This window comes from Triturus cristatus, chromosome 12, assembly GCF_964204655.1.
Source record: "Triturus cristatus chromosome 12, aTriCri1.1, whole genome shotgun sequence".
Taxonomy (NCBI): Eukaryota; Metazoa; Chordata; class Amphibia; order Caudata; family Salamandridae; genus Triturus; species Triturus cristatus.
Genome location: NC_140595.1, coordinates 693,067,293 through 693,080,886, shown reverse-complemented (window position 1 = coordinate 693,080,886; position 13,594 = coordinate 693,067,293). Strand labels below are relative to the sequence as shown.

The window sequence follows — 13,594 nt, the reverse complement described above, 5'->3', positions numbered from 1 at the left end:
TCTGTCCAAGGCTATGCACATTGAACGCAATGCCCTTGCATTTGGTTGTCCAGCTGCAAACAGCTCTAAGACTCTAGACAAACCACTGCATCAGCTCTGCACTTGTGACGCAGTGCGAGACGAACAGTGCTTTTATTGTATAAACTGCCTCTGTACTACATTTGACAGAGGAGCACTTCTGTGGGGATTATCATGTAACGCGATGTACTGTGACTGAGATGCATCCGTGCTGACCCAGACCACAATCCAGCAAAGGATGATAGTCTGTTCTACACATACCAGCTTCCAAACACATCATAATCGGGTATGGAAGGTTAAGCTATCCCAATGGATTTGGCAGAGGGTACTCCAACAATGCTCTTGATAGTGTAGGTAGTAATATATAGGAGTATAACCACATAATAATGTTATCATGGTTGTACTGTTTATCTTTTTCATCATACTTGTATTGCTGGTTACCATGCTTTGTTTCATCTGAATAGGAGACTTTACCCCGCATCTTTTACTCTGCATGCCATTACCCCACATTTTTTACTCCGCATTAACTTTTAACGCAATCCGGTACAACGCATTCCCCATTCCAACATTTACTATTCTAACTCCAGGGGGTGTTACTGTGGGGAATGAGCTGTAACAGTTTTGTGGTGTAAAGCCCTGCATTGTAAAAGTTAATGCGGAGTAAAAAAATGCAGGGTAATGGCATATGGAGTAAAGCATGTGGGGTAAAGGATGTTTCCCGTTTCATCTACCTGATAATCGCAGCTTATACTTTTTTTTTTTTTTTTTTTTTAATTTTTTTTTTTATTGAAGTACTTTAGTTACAATAAGGATTACTGGTCAAACATATACAGTATCAAATACCATAAAAAAACAGCTTCAACATAAAGGATTCTCACATAATAAAGTTAAACATCATCCACTAAATAACCATCAGTCCGAATCAAAAAAAGAACCCCAAATTTTATCAAATTTTCTCCCACCTCCCACCCGCAGAGCATAAATTTGTTCACTCTTTCTTACTCTCCTCATTTTCTGTATCCACTCTAATTTACTTGGAATCTGTTTTGTCCGCCAGTTTTGCAGTAGTAAAGATCTTGCAACTACCGTTGCTATATACAATAGTTTAGTCAATTGGGCGGATATGTTAAGATCTGAATCAAAACCATATAGTATCAGTTTTTCATTAAAAGGGAGCGTAATTTTGAAATTAATCTGGCAGAACACAAAAATATCGTCCCAAAATTCCCTTATATTGGTACAGTGAGCCATTACGTGAGACCAGTTGGCGGAGATGTGCTGAGTACATCTGAAACAGTTTGAAGGATAGTTTGAATACATTTTGGAAATGGCAGCAGGAGTACGATATAATAACCATTTCCCCAAAAATAACATTCTTCGCCAATTAGCTCCCCGAAGTATATTGAAATTAAAATGGTTAATGGTCTTCCAAGTATTCATAGATAATACATGGTTTTCTTGTTCCTTCCATTTTTTAATTACTTTTTGACTTAAATCCGTTTCCCTACTATATGCTAAGCAACGTTTCCATTCCCCTGGTCTCTTTATACACTCATTTATCAAGAGATCTTTAACCAATTGCGTTGGTTGATTAAGCTGTTCAATATCAAGTTGGCCCAAAAATTTAAAAATAGTATTATATGACAAAACCAACAAAAAATTTGTCTGAACAAGACTTGCCATCTCTCTAGGAGTTATCCAGCCTCCATTTTTTAAAAAATCAGCTACTTTACTAAATCCTACTCTGGCCCAATTGTCCACTATATCCGATCTACCTTTAATACCCATCAGTGGAAAAATACTGGACAGTGGAGTTGTTGCATTAACTAGTGGGAGTGAATATCTATTAAACATAACAGTACGTTTTTTAAGAAACCATAAGAGAATCTTATAGCGAACTAATTTGGGGGATTTAAAAATCTGCGGGGGAGGGGGTAGCTAATTTTCAAAACAAATTAGATCGAAGAAACAATTAATAAACAAATTTTGACCTAGAGTTTGATTCCTGAATCTCGACAGATACTGTATAAAATAGGCATTATAATAATCTCTAATATTTGGCAGAGAAAGTCCTCCTTGATCTAAATCAGCATAGAGAGTATTGATTGCTATACGAGGAGGCTTCTTTGCCCATACGAATGCAGAGAACATAGATTCAATCTTGGAAAAAAACGTTCCTGATAAAAAACAAGGAATAGTAGAAAACAAAAAATTAAATAATGGAAGAATGGACATTTTTATCAGGGCAACCCGACCCAGGATTGATAGTGGCAGGGAGTTCCAGCGTGTAAACATTAAGCGGATTTTAGAAAGAAGGGGATCGAAGTTAAGCATATATAAGTCCGTAACTGACAGTGAGAAATAGACCCCGAGATATCTTTTGGGTTTAGTATTAATGCAACACTTTAGATCGGGATGTATTTCTGGATCTCTGTTCCCACAAATCAAAATCTCTGTTTTCTTTTTGTTTATCCGATAACCCCCTAAGGCTTCGAACTCTTCGAAGATCTGAAGCATCTTAACTTGCGAATGAAGCTCAGGTTTAATTAATAACATAATATCATCCGCATAAAGTTTGATCTTACTTATTGAAGGAATAGGGGGAGAGATATTAACACAGTTCCTTATTGCAGCCGCAAGGGGCTCAATAAAGAACGCAAACAAGACTGGGGATAAGGGACATCCCTGTCTCGTACCTCTCTTAACGAAAACAGTACCGACCATTACCGTATTTATAATAATATTTGCTTTGGCCATAGTATACAGATTTCGAATTAAATTTACAATTTTATGGGGAATACCAAAGTGCCTTAAAATAATAAAAAGTGTCTCCCAAACCACCAAATCAAACGCTTTTTCTGCATCTAATAACAAAATCAATGCTGGGATCCCTCGTGTCTCAAAATAATCTAAGGCATCAACTAAATAATGTGTGTTTGTAAACAGTTGCCTTCCTGGAATAAAACCGTTCTGATCCGGGTGGATCAATTCTGTTGAGATTTGATTCATGCGCATTGATATTAATTTAGTAACGATTTTTATAATCTGTGTTTAGTAAGGTAATTGGTCGGTACGAGTTTGGGTCTTTAGCATCCTTCCCCTTCTTCAGAAAACTCACCACCGTTCCTTCTCTAAAAGAGTCCGGGATCGAGCCTCCTTCTAACATCGAATTTAATAATAACAAACAAATATTTGAAAAAGTGCAAAAAAACATTTTAAAAAATTCCGCTGGAAATCCGTCTGGGCCAGAAGCCTTCCCATTTGGTAGGTTTTTGACCACCAATTCTACCTCTTCCACTGAGAAAGGGCATACCAATGCTTCCTGATCGGTTTGAGAAAGGCAGGGCAATGCACAATTTTCTAAAAAATCCGATAGTTTTATTTGATCAATACTATGTTGCTGACTATAGATTTTATTATAGTGAGTGAGCATTATCTTCCCTACCCCAATCGAGTCTATTGTATCTATTTGAGTCGCTGGGCATCTTAATTCTCTGATCAAATTAGCCGTTGCTTGTTCTCTCACCTGCCAAGCTAGGAACTTCCCAGTAAAATTACTGTCTTCATATATTTTTTGAGAATGTCTGCGAAAAATCTCCTCGCTTTGAGCATAATAATGTGCGCTTAATGCCCTTTTGGCTTCATCTAATTGATGTGAAATCGTATTGGATGAGTTCGCCTGTCTTAATTTGTTTAAAGCTTGTATTCTTTGTTCCAGCGCCTCTTTTTTACTTTTAATTGCTTTAAATACTGCTGCATCTTTACTTATAATTATACCACGGATAAAGGCTTTCATAGCATCCCAGATAATATTAATCGGGGCCGAGTTGACATTGCGAAATACAAAATCATTGATCTCTGTTTTCAAAGACGTTACCCACATTTCATCATTCAAGTATGTTTTGTTGAATACCCAACGCTTAGGAGTCTTTGAGTTTGGATCCAGAGCAAAATTAATAACCAACATTGCATGATCTGAGAACCCATTATGAATAGGCCTTTGATTCAACATATTAAGCTGTCTAGAGGCTAGAAAAAAGTCAATCCGTGAAAAAGACTTAAACCTGCCTGACCAACATGTGTATTCTTTTTTTGACGGGTATTGAGTGCGCCATGGATCACAAAGGTCCAAAGTTTTTTTATAGTTAAGAATAACTTTCAATGATTTAGGTTTGACTTGTTTCCTAGATTGCGTGGTCTTATCCAGCCGTAAGTTCATAATTAGATTGAAATCTCCTCCAATAATAATATCTCCTGCCACCATCAGTAAAGATTGAAATAGATCCTCATAAACTGAGGAGCAATCGTCTACCGGAGCGTATAAACTGACGAATGTAATAGGTCTCAATCTATTTTTTATTCTACAAGAGGCCCAGCACCAACGTCCTGATGCATCCTCATTTGTTTGTATGATCTCAGGATAAATATTCTTATTCAGAAATATGGCAACCCCTCGCTGAGCCTCTGAAAATGAAGAGAAACCACGATATGAGGCCCATTTTTTAAACATAGAGAATTGATCCAATTTTGCATTTGGGATATGAGTCTCCTGCAGCAATATTACCGAAGGATTTTCCGACTTAATCCATAGCTCTATGGCCCGTAGTTTCTTTTTGTTATTTAAGCCGTTCACATTGAAAGAAATAATTTTCAAACAGTCACTACTCAGTATTTAGATAGATTACATATTTTCTGGAGGAATCTCTCATTTTAGTAAACAAAGAACCACCTATCAGGCATAGAATAGTTAATAAAAAACATAATAATAGACCTAGCACTAAAGACTTCATTATTTTAACCCCTACAACACACCCACCACCCCCCCAAACCCCACCCTCCAATCGCCCCCCCCCCACCCCCACCATTGGCCAAGATTCCCCAACCCACGCAGACCAATGGTTCCAACCCCCTGCCAATCGGGTGACATCTCTCACCCCCTGGACCCCCTGGACTCCGCACTCCATCCTGTGCACCTGATCCTCCCCTCACCCTACCAAAAAAAAAAGAAACATCATCTAACCACGACCGTCACAACTATCAGTCTATATTTAGGGAAAGAAAAAAACCCCAGACCCAACAAAATCCAAGTCCAAGTCCTTAAAGACCATAAATTTCCCAAATGTTTCCAAATTTATCCTTATAAAGAGCTGGAAATGTCCCGGAGTAGTTCCTGCGCTGCTGCAATATCTGACAACATAAAAAATTTGCCTTTCACTAAAACTTTGAGTTTGGATTGCTGTGCTATCGTGGCTTGAGCTCCTTTAGCTTTAAATAATTGTAGCATCTGGACAAACTCTTTTCTTCTACGAGCAGCAGACGCAGACATGTCTGAAAAAATGCGACACTTCACGGTTTCATTGACGAAAAATTGTCTTTGCTGAATTGCCGTTGAAAGAATAGTCTCCTTAATCCGTATGTCCGAAAAATTCAATAAAATTGTTCGAGGAAGGGAAGAATTTGGGAAAGGCTGAGCGGGAACGCGATGTGCTCGCGTAATAGTCAGGTCGCCCTCATGATTAGGGATGACTTTAGATTTCAAAAAAGAGGTGACCCACTGCAGCGTGCTGGGCCCTTCAAGACCCTCCGGAACCCCCACTATGCGTAGGTTAGATCGACGATTATAGTTCTCTAAATCGTCCAATTTGGATTCAAGAGCACGTGAGGTGAGGGAGAGCTGATTTGTGTCCTGTTTGACCTTAATCATTTGATCCTCCAAACTAGAAATGCGGGTTTCGGCTTCTTGCAATCGAGCGGGGAATGCGGAAAAGAGATCTTCCATTTTATCCAGACGTTGATGGATTAAAGCTAGCTCAGATCTCTGGAACCTCTTCAGCTCTCTAACCTCATCGAGGATTAAATTTAACATATCCTTGACTGTCATCTTCATCTCCCCCACTGTCTCAGTATCCAAATCAAGCAAAGGACTGAGATGGTCCCCATTAGAGACATTAGAGACAGATTTAGTGGTCGAAGCATCCGCCATAGTTGTTGGGGGATGTGCGGAGGGATTATCACTCGACGAAGGCGTAGAAGGCATAGATAACATAGGGGGTGCCCCTAAATTAGATTTAGGCGAAGAATTAGGAGGGTGAATAATTGGAGGAGAGAGAGCAGAAGAAACTTGGGCAGACACGACATTTTTCTTTTCAAAGAGAGGAAATGATTTAGTGCCTTTAACCCCCTCCACTGGGCTTGCCTGCGTGGATGCCCCGTCTTTAAAGAACGAAGACCCTGCGATTTCTGTGCAGTGAGAAGCTTTCAAAACTGAAGGTGGAGATAGAGATGAAGACAGAGTCTCACAGATAGATTCCTCGAGCTCTTCCGAACTTTCTGCACTGTGACTTCTCTCCTTTGCCTTACCATCACCGAGGCACCCCTTATTTAATAATTTGGCGGCATTCCGCGCCTCTTTAGCCTGAATGCGAGAAGCCTTCGCCTTCCGTGTATTCAACAGCTTCCCCATCCCCATCCCCAAAGCAGATAGAGCAAATATAGGCCTTAATCGTTGTCGTTGTCACCGGATGCTGCTACCATAAGCTAGTTCTGAGATATGAGAGTTCAAAAAGTTCAAAAAGAAATTTTAAGTCGTTTTTGCTGAAGCTCACCTGGCGCTTGCAGCTCAGCCACCTCTCACTGTAGCAGCCGCATCCAAGACCCTCGGGCGCAGCGTCAATGCTGGGCGCAGGTACAGACACCGGCTCTGGGATGAAATAATACTGTAGACGCTGCCCTGCGATGCTGCGATGCTGCGAAGTACAACGCTATGTCAGAAGCGGCACGTCTCGAAGTCCATGAACCAAGCTGCTTCCCTGCCCAGAAACGATGAAAACGATGAAAACGAGCTTTCACGGCAAGCTAGTAGCAGTATGCTGCTCCCCCGCCGTCTCAGACACGCCAGCCGCTCACGCCGTCAGCTGCCATCAACCGCGCCGGAGCTGCAGAGCTTTCGAGGGGAAAGGGAGGAGCCAGGAGCCGGGAGTCCTCAGGTGCGCGTGGAGGCGTGGATCTCCATCGCGCCGTCCTCTGTAAGTCCACCAGGTCACCAAACCTAAAATGGGAATCGCAGCTTATACTTTCTATAAAAGAATATGATTGTTCCAATAAATGTTTGAAAAGCTATTTTTGTAACTTTCCTGTGTTTACCTTGGGCATGCAGAGTAACATTGAAAGGGTAGGTCTGTTTGCACAATTTCCTTTGGGAATAAGGGTGGTCAAGTTCAAGGATGTAGATACCATCTAATACCCTGGTAAGGTTAGGGGGTACTGATGGGCACTGTGAGCTAGCTCGGAAACTGGGCCAACATTTTCTTATGATATGTGTGAACAACTAAGTTCCCATATTCTGACGTTTATGTTGTCTAGATACACAGTCCTGCTTAATTTGTAGGAACTATACAACACTGTTGTAGCTATAGCACAGAGCAGACAGGCTGCTCCAATCTATAAAAATAAAATAGAGACTAATCTAATGAACAACATGACAAAATCCAATAACGAGAGCCAGGATGTGATTTTTTAAAGTTTAAATAAAAAAATAGCACAAAAAAGTGCTATGGTGCATCTGGTTGCACTTGACCGATAAATAGGTGTGATTTAAGGCATGGGTAGGAAACAGTTACCATGTTCGTTCCAGTTGAAAGTTTTATCTTTGCACTGATTTAGAGTTGGCAGACTGGATCCTCCGTCGCAAATGTGACAAATATCCTATCCTTCGTATTACAAGTGCCATGAATATAATGCACTTGAAATTATGGAGATGGGATATGAGTCATGTTTGTGATAGAGTATCCCAGCCGCCAAACTCTAAATTTGTCCCTTGGAAAAGCCTCAGCAATGGCAAGGCAGCATGCTGTGTCCAAAGGGCTCCAGGAGGTTGAATAACCACCAGATGAAGCTGTTGACTTTTGGCAGGAAAGCTCGGAGTTAGAAAAAAATAAAACTTTGTGCCCAAGAAACGTCATTGGTCGAATACATTTGGCGCCTTAGCACAGTGAACATTTCTATGTTTGAACTTAGACTCCTTTTTGGAGCTCGGATTTGCTAGCTGGGCAAGGCTACAAGCTGCAGCCAAACAGGGCTTCACAAGGCCAGATAGCTTCTCTGCAATGTCCCACCGAAATTAATATGGTGCTGTGAAAAGTTTAGTGTGAAAAAGTTTTGAGTGGGAGCAATGTGAATATGTGGCCCAGAGGCAATGCACCTTCATCAGATATTCTTGGTAGGTTTGTCCAAGTCCTCCTGAGGTCTTAGATGACAAAAAACAGGTTTTCTTAGGATGTTAGGAGAAGTACACTTTGATTCAACCAAGGGTTCCGGATCTCAAGAACATCTCTTGGGGGTCAAGACTCACTCCAGTAGCAGCCACCAGCAGGGCCCAGGGCAGGTCCACTTGGAACTGGTCAGCTGGGAGTTTCAGGAAAAGTACATCTTACACCATTTTTGTGTCCCTGCAGCCAAGCAAATGGTCAGCCAACTGATGCTTGGAGGTAACAATTTGGTCCGGTACAAGTGAGAGCAGGTCCATCCCTTTAGGCCTCCTCACAGGAATTTAACCACCCCAATGCTGATGATCTATCCAGGTTCGCCCTTCTTAGTGATGAAAACTCACAGGAGTTTGGGTAGTTCCCCCTACTTTCAGCTGTGGGTACATATTTTAGACCGGTCAGCCTTAGGGTGGTCTTCCCCAAAACATTTTTCCTATTTCCCTCCATTTTTGCTGAAATGTATTTTTGTTGACCATAGGTTTCCGTGTACTTTAACATTGCTAATCAGATCTAAGGTGCTTGGATTCACCCCTAAACATGGTCAAATTTGCTTACACTTACTTGGAATAATTAGTTTACTCATAAGTCCCTTGTAGAGTTGTATATCATATAGGCAGGGCCTGTAAATTAAATGCTACTAGTGGCCTGCAACACTTATTTTTACAATCCAGTTAAGTAATCTCTTAAAACATGTCCCAGGCCTGCCATTGCAGCCTGAATGCAGTTTTTAACTGCCAATTCGACTTTGCATTACAACCCCCTTTAAACTCCCCTTTTATTGCATATAAGTTACTCCTAAGGTAGGCTAAAGGTAGCCCATAGGGCAGGGGGCATTGTATTTAAAAGGTTAGACTTGTACTTTTAAGTTTTACATGTCCTGGATTTGAAAAACTCTTAAATTCACTTTTCACTACTGTGAGGCCTATCTGTCCGATAGGATAACATTGTATTGCCTTATTACATTTCATACATGCTAACGTTTGAATGGGTACAAATAGGCTTTTCATGTCTGATATCTAGGAAATTGTCATAAAAAAATTTCTCTAATGGTAAAGTTGGTTTAAAATTACAATTTTGAAAAAGCTATTTTTAGAAAGTTGGAATTTTCCACTCTTTAGCTATATGGTGCCAGCAGCCTGTCCAATGTCACATGACTGGGTTAGTTGGCAGTAGTGTAGTTATAGTTATACTTTGTGAATCTTCCCAAACAGTCGCAAAATAGAGAGATTAGCTATGCCTGAATGGCTCATCTGCATCAGAATGGGAGGCTGAGCTGGTTACAGCCCCACTTGCAACTGAATGGATTGTGCTCTACCTTCACACAAACAACTAGTCACCACCTGCATTGCCCCTGCAACCAACTTGGAGCCAAGGCAGGGGTATCAGGAAATTTGAAGCACTTCAAAGAAAAACCTCTAGAAACGTTTACTACTTCAAAGAAGGCACCCCAGATATCAAAATAGGGCACTCAGACAAACTCTTCGTTTTACTTTCTGGAGGGACTCTCAGTGGACTGCCTGCTGCTGTGGACTGCTGTTTACTCCACTAGACTGCTTTGCTGCATCTGGAAAGTCTGCTTTGCTGTCTGGAGCCTGCCATGATTCCTTAGCTTCCTGCCCTGCTGCTTGAGCCTTGTTCCGCTGCTTGAACCCAGGCCTAGCAGAGTGACTCCAAGAGCTAGTTTGCTAGCCTCCTTTTCAGAGCCACAAGGACATAACAGTCTTACACTATCTTGAGCCCGCACCTTGTACTAGCCTGAGTGAGTCTTAATACCCAAGTTGTGCCCGTCCAGTCCTGGACCCTTGGTGGTGGTGCTAAACTTGCTCAGATGGCAAAATACCAAAACATGGAAATGAGAAAATGTTGGCGGTAAACTGCTCTGAAAACTAAGGGAAGACCAGGACCAATCTGCTTGTCTATCTGGCAGAGCTGCATCTCTGGTTGGCCTGACTTCATGGTAGCACCCCCTACATTCTTCTCTGCAGCATCAAATCTTATGCAGCGGTCCTGTGCCTAAGATGTCTCTGGCCTCCTGGAACATTCATCAGCTACAGCCTCCTGTCTTGCACACTATAGATTTTTGAGTTCCAAAAAAGTGACTAAGGCTGAAGGTAGAAATCTTCACCTCGACTTTGTCTAGTTACTCCTCAATAACAAAACTTCCTCCTCGTACACCGCCTGCAGCCTTGCCCCACTGAACTTTTTCTTCTAAATTCCTTCTGCTTTGACTTAGTCTCACATGACCAGATGTCTACAGTTGGCGCTTTGATCTTTTAAACACTCGATTTTCACTTAAGTTTTAAAAATTAATAACTTGCAATTTTGTCATTTTGGTGTCAAATAGTTTATAGTAATGTATTCTAGTTTTCTAAATTGGTGTGGTATTTTTTTTGTGCTGTGTTTTCATTTTATTGCTGTTTGTGTGCTGCATAAATACTTTACACATTGCCTCTAAGTTAAGCCTCACTGCTTTTTGTGCCAAGGTACTAAGGGTTAAGCACAGGGTAATTTGGTGAATTTTGTGGTTCACCCTGCCAGGGATTGTGGCTGTTGTTTGAACAAGGGCCAGCCCCCATTCAACCGATAACCCAGTTTCTCATATCCACCATAGTGTCGGAGAAGTTGGTAAAGTAGAATATATTAATCGTACCCAAAGGTATTCTTACAAGTATAAAGTATACCTTCAGTATACAAAAACGACTATATTTTGGAAAGTACCATGGAGGCAGAGATCTGGGTAGGTTGGTCTCATATCGCGCTCTGCAGCACCATTGTCTATACACCAGTGAGCATCTCCTCTGCCACACATTGTTGGGGCTCAATACTTCCCATAATATGGTTGTTTTTTTATACTGAAGGTATACTTTTTTCTTGTGTGAATACCCTTGGGTGTGATTATAATATTGTAAACTCTTTGGCAACACGAGCAGGAGTAGATAAGGATTATAGTCCTGATGAATTGCCATGATCGGTTTTGACATTAAATAGGCAAGAAACATGTTGACCTTCTTTTAAGCTATCAATCTTCAAGCTGGTTTAGACCATTGTACCCATCTCTGGTTCACAATCATTTTATAATGTTAACAAGGGAGCCCACATATTAAAACACTAGGGTATCCCTTAGTTATTTTTAGCCTCATATTGCACCATTATACTCACATTGGCTCACACAACACAGCACCTCATACTTCACATCGGCATAAAAAAAGAGAACTCCGGCAAAAAGCCCCCTCGCAGGGTGCGTTGGACATCGCAGTGCCGACCCAAAGATGAAACATGACACCCTTCTGGTTGTGTGATGGCCCTTGATCCTGAGCAATCAGATCCCTTGACCTGGGGCTTCTGGCTCCTCCCAATCTCCTCTTTTCCTCTCTATTCAGAAACTGCATACTCCTTTGACCTACACTGCCCTAAAGTGTGCCCGAGTGGACGGCATCACTACAAATCTTCAATATCGTACCTAAAGGGGCAGCACCCTAGCACTGCCCTGAAGTGTGCCTGAGCTGGCCGAGCTGCTGCAAACCTGCAAGTTGTGCCTAGGCACCTGCGTGTTACATTGCACTGAAGTGTGCCAAAGTGGATTGCACTGCTGTGATCCTGAAGCATCTTGCACTGTGGCAATGTCCACTGTAAACTCGAACATTATGCCTGAGTGGACTTGTCATTATAATTTGTGGAGCTGTAGCTGAAGCGGACTACACCACTGCAATGACTGCCTGGCCTATGTGTACCGCTCCACTGTCCCATCGCCATGAGCAAAGTTGAAGCTGCACCACCGCCAAAGAAGTGCCAGCAGCCACATGATTTGTAAACCCATAACTCACGGCACAACTTGCAGACATGTGCTGAGGCTCCTGATCGTAACTTCAGATCCATTGAGCTTGCATTGGTGAGATATAAACAATTTGACTGAGATTAACTGAGTACACTTACTTTAAAAGAGGGGGTGGCACTGCACTTGTGCCTGAAACCTAGCACACTAATTCCATCCCCTGAGTTTAGGAGAGAGAGGGGATGGGGGAGGAGGTATTCCTGATCCCTAGTTATACTAGCCACTCACCAGTAGTTTGTGTACCTGCATATTATAGTGTGTAGTACTAAAAGTTTTTCTTTTTTATAAAAGATAAGAACTGGGATGGACAATCAAGCATTGCACTGTCGGGTGATTGTGTTCTGAGCTTGAGACACCCCCAAACTACTTCCCTGAGAAGCCTGTGTTTGCTCATCATCACTATCACTAAGAATCAAGTGCTGAAATAATTGTACTTGACCCTGTTTGTAAAGCCATAATAGGATGGACCCTGGGACATGCATGGTAATGGTTCTCCAGCCTCCACAACTGCAGCCCAGGAGCCCTGCTTGATCACTGGCCCGCAGTATGGAGTCCGAAGACGAGTGAAAAACACTGCTTAGCTGGTATTGGCAGACGCAGCCTGGTGAATGCATTTGAGGGAATTGAGTAGAAAGCTAGTTTGATAGTATGTTACCAAATCATCATAGCCAAAATGTTTTACATACGTTTTATAAAAGTATTGCCACCACTGGAGTTAACAGTAGTAAATCTGCACCCAATGGGACGATATTTTTGTAAAGAAAATTTAGAATGCAATCTTTATTTAAGACGACATTTCTGCATTTGATAGTCTGGCATACACCCTTACACAGACAAAAATGTATAAATATTTTCCAGTTTTCTCTCAAAAGTGTTTTTCACATTCTCCCCTCCAATGTAAAATAATTGCGCTTACTCTACTATAGTGTAAAATTTTCTCTACAAGTTTACTCAACTATTATGTCTTTTGCGTGGGTCTCTGTTTTCTGAGTATCAGTCACGTCTGGCATTAATCACGGGTGGGGGCAAGGGGTCACGCGGGCAGGGGGATGGGTAAATTTAATAATTAATTTTAAAAAAAACATACCTGTCTGCCGTCCGGGTCCCGCGTTTTCTCGGCAATGGCAGCGTTGTGATAAGTGGGGACGCTGCCCAACCATGGGCTTAGCGGGAGGCCATTACCTCCATGTAGTCTGCATTGCAGCCTGCATGGATAAAGGGCAAAGTGCGCATGGTGGGTTTGGTTGGCCTCAGAGGGCCGACCAAACAGTCATTGCGCACTCAGGGGTGGACACACCACTTCTTCCCTGCCCATCCCTGCTCGCAGAGCAGCCCCGACCACCCACCCTCCCTCAACCAAACCCTTCTGCTTTCTCGCAGTGCAAGCAAGCAGTGGGGCAACGCGCCTCCAACGTAGTGGAGGACCAGCCCCTGCTGAGTAGCCTCCATACATTCCTTTGCTATCAATAACACTGTCCTC

General features: G+C 42.0%; 1 protein-coding gene across 1 annotated transcript in view; it reads left to right on the top strand.

Annotated features, from left to right (window-relative positions):
* LOC146780110 (mucin-3A-like) overlaps positions 1-13,594 on the top strand; it is a 132,550-nt gene that overhangs the window by 35,600 nt on the left and 83,356 nt on the right. The gene's annotated exons all lie outside the window — the stretch shown is intronic.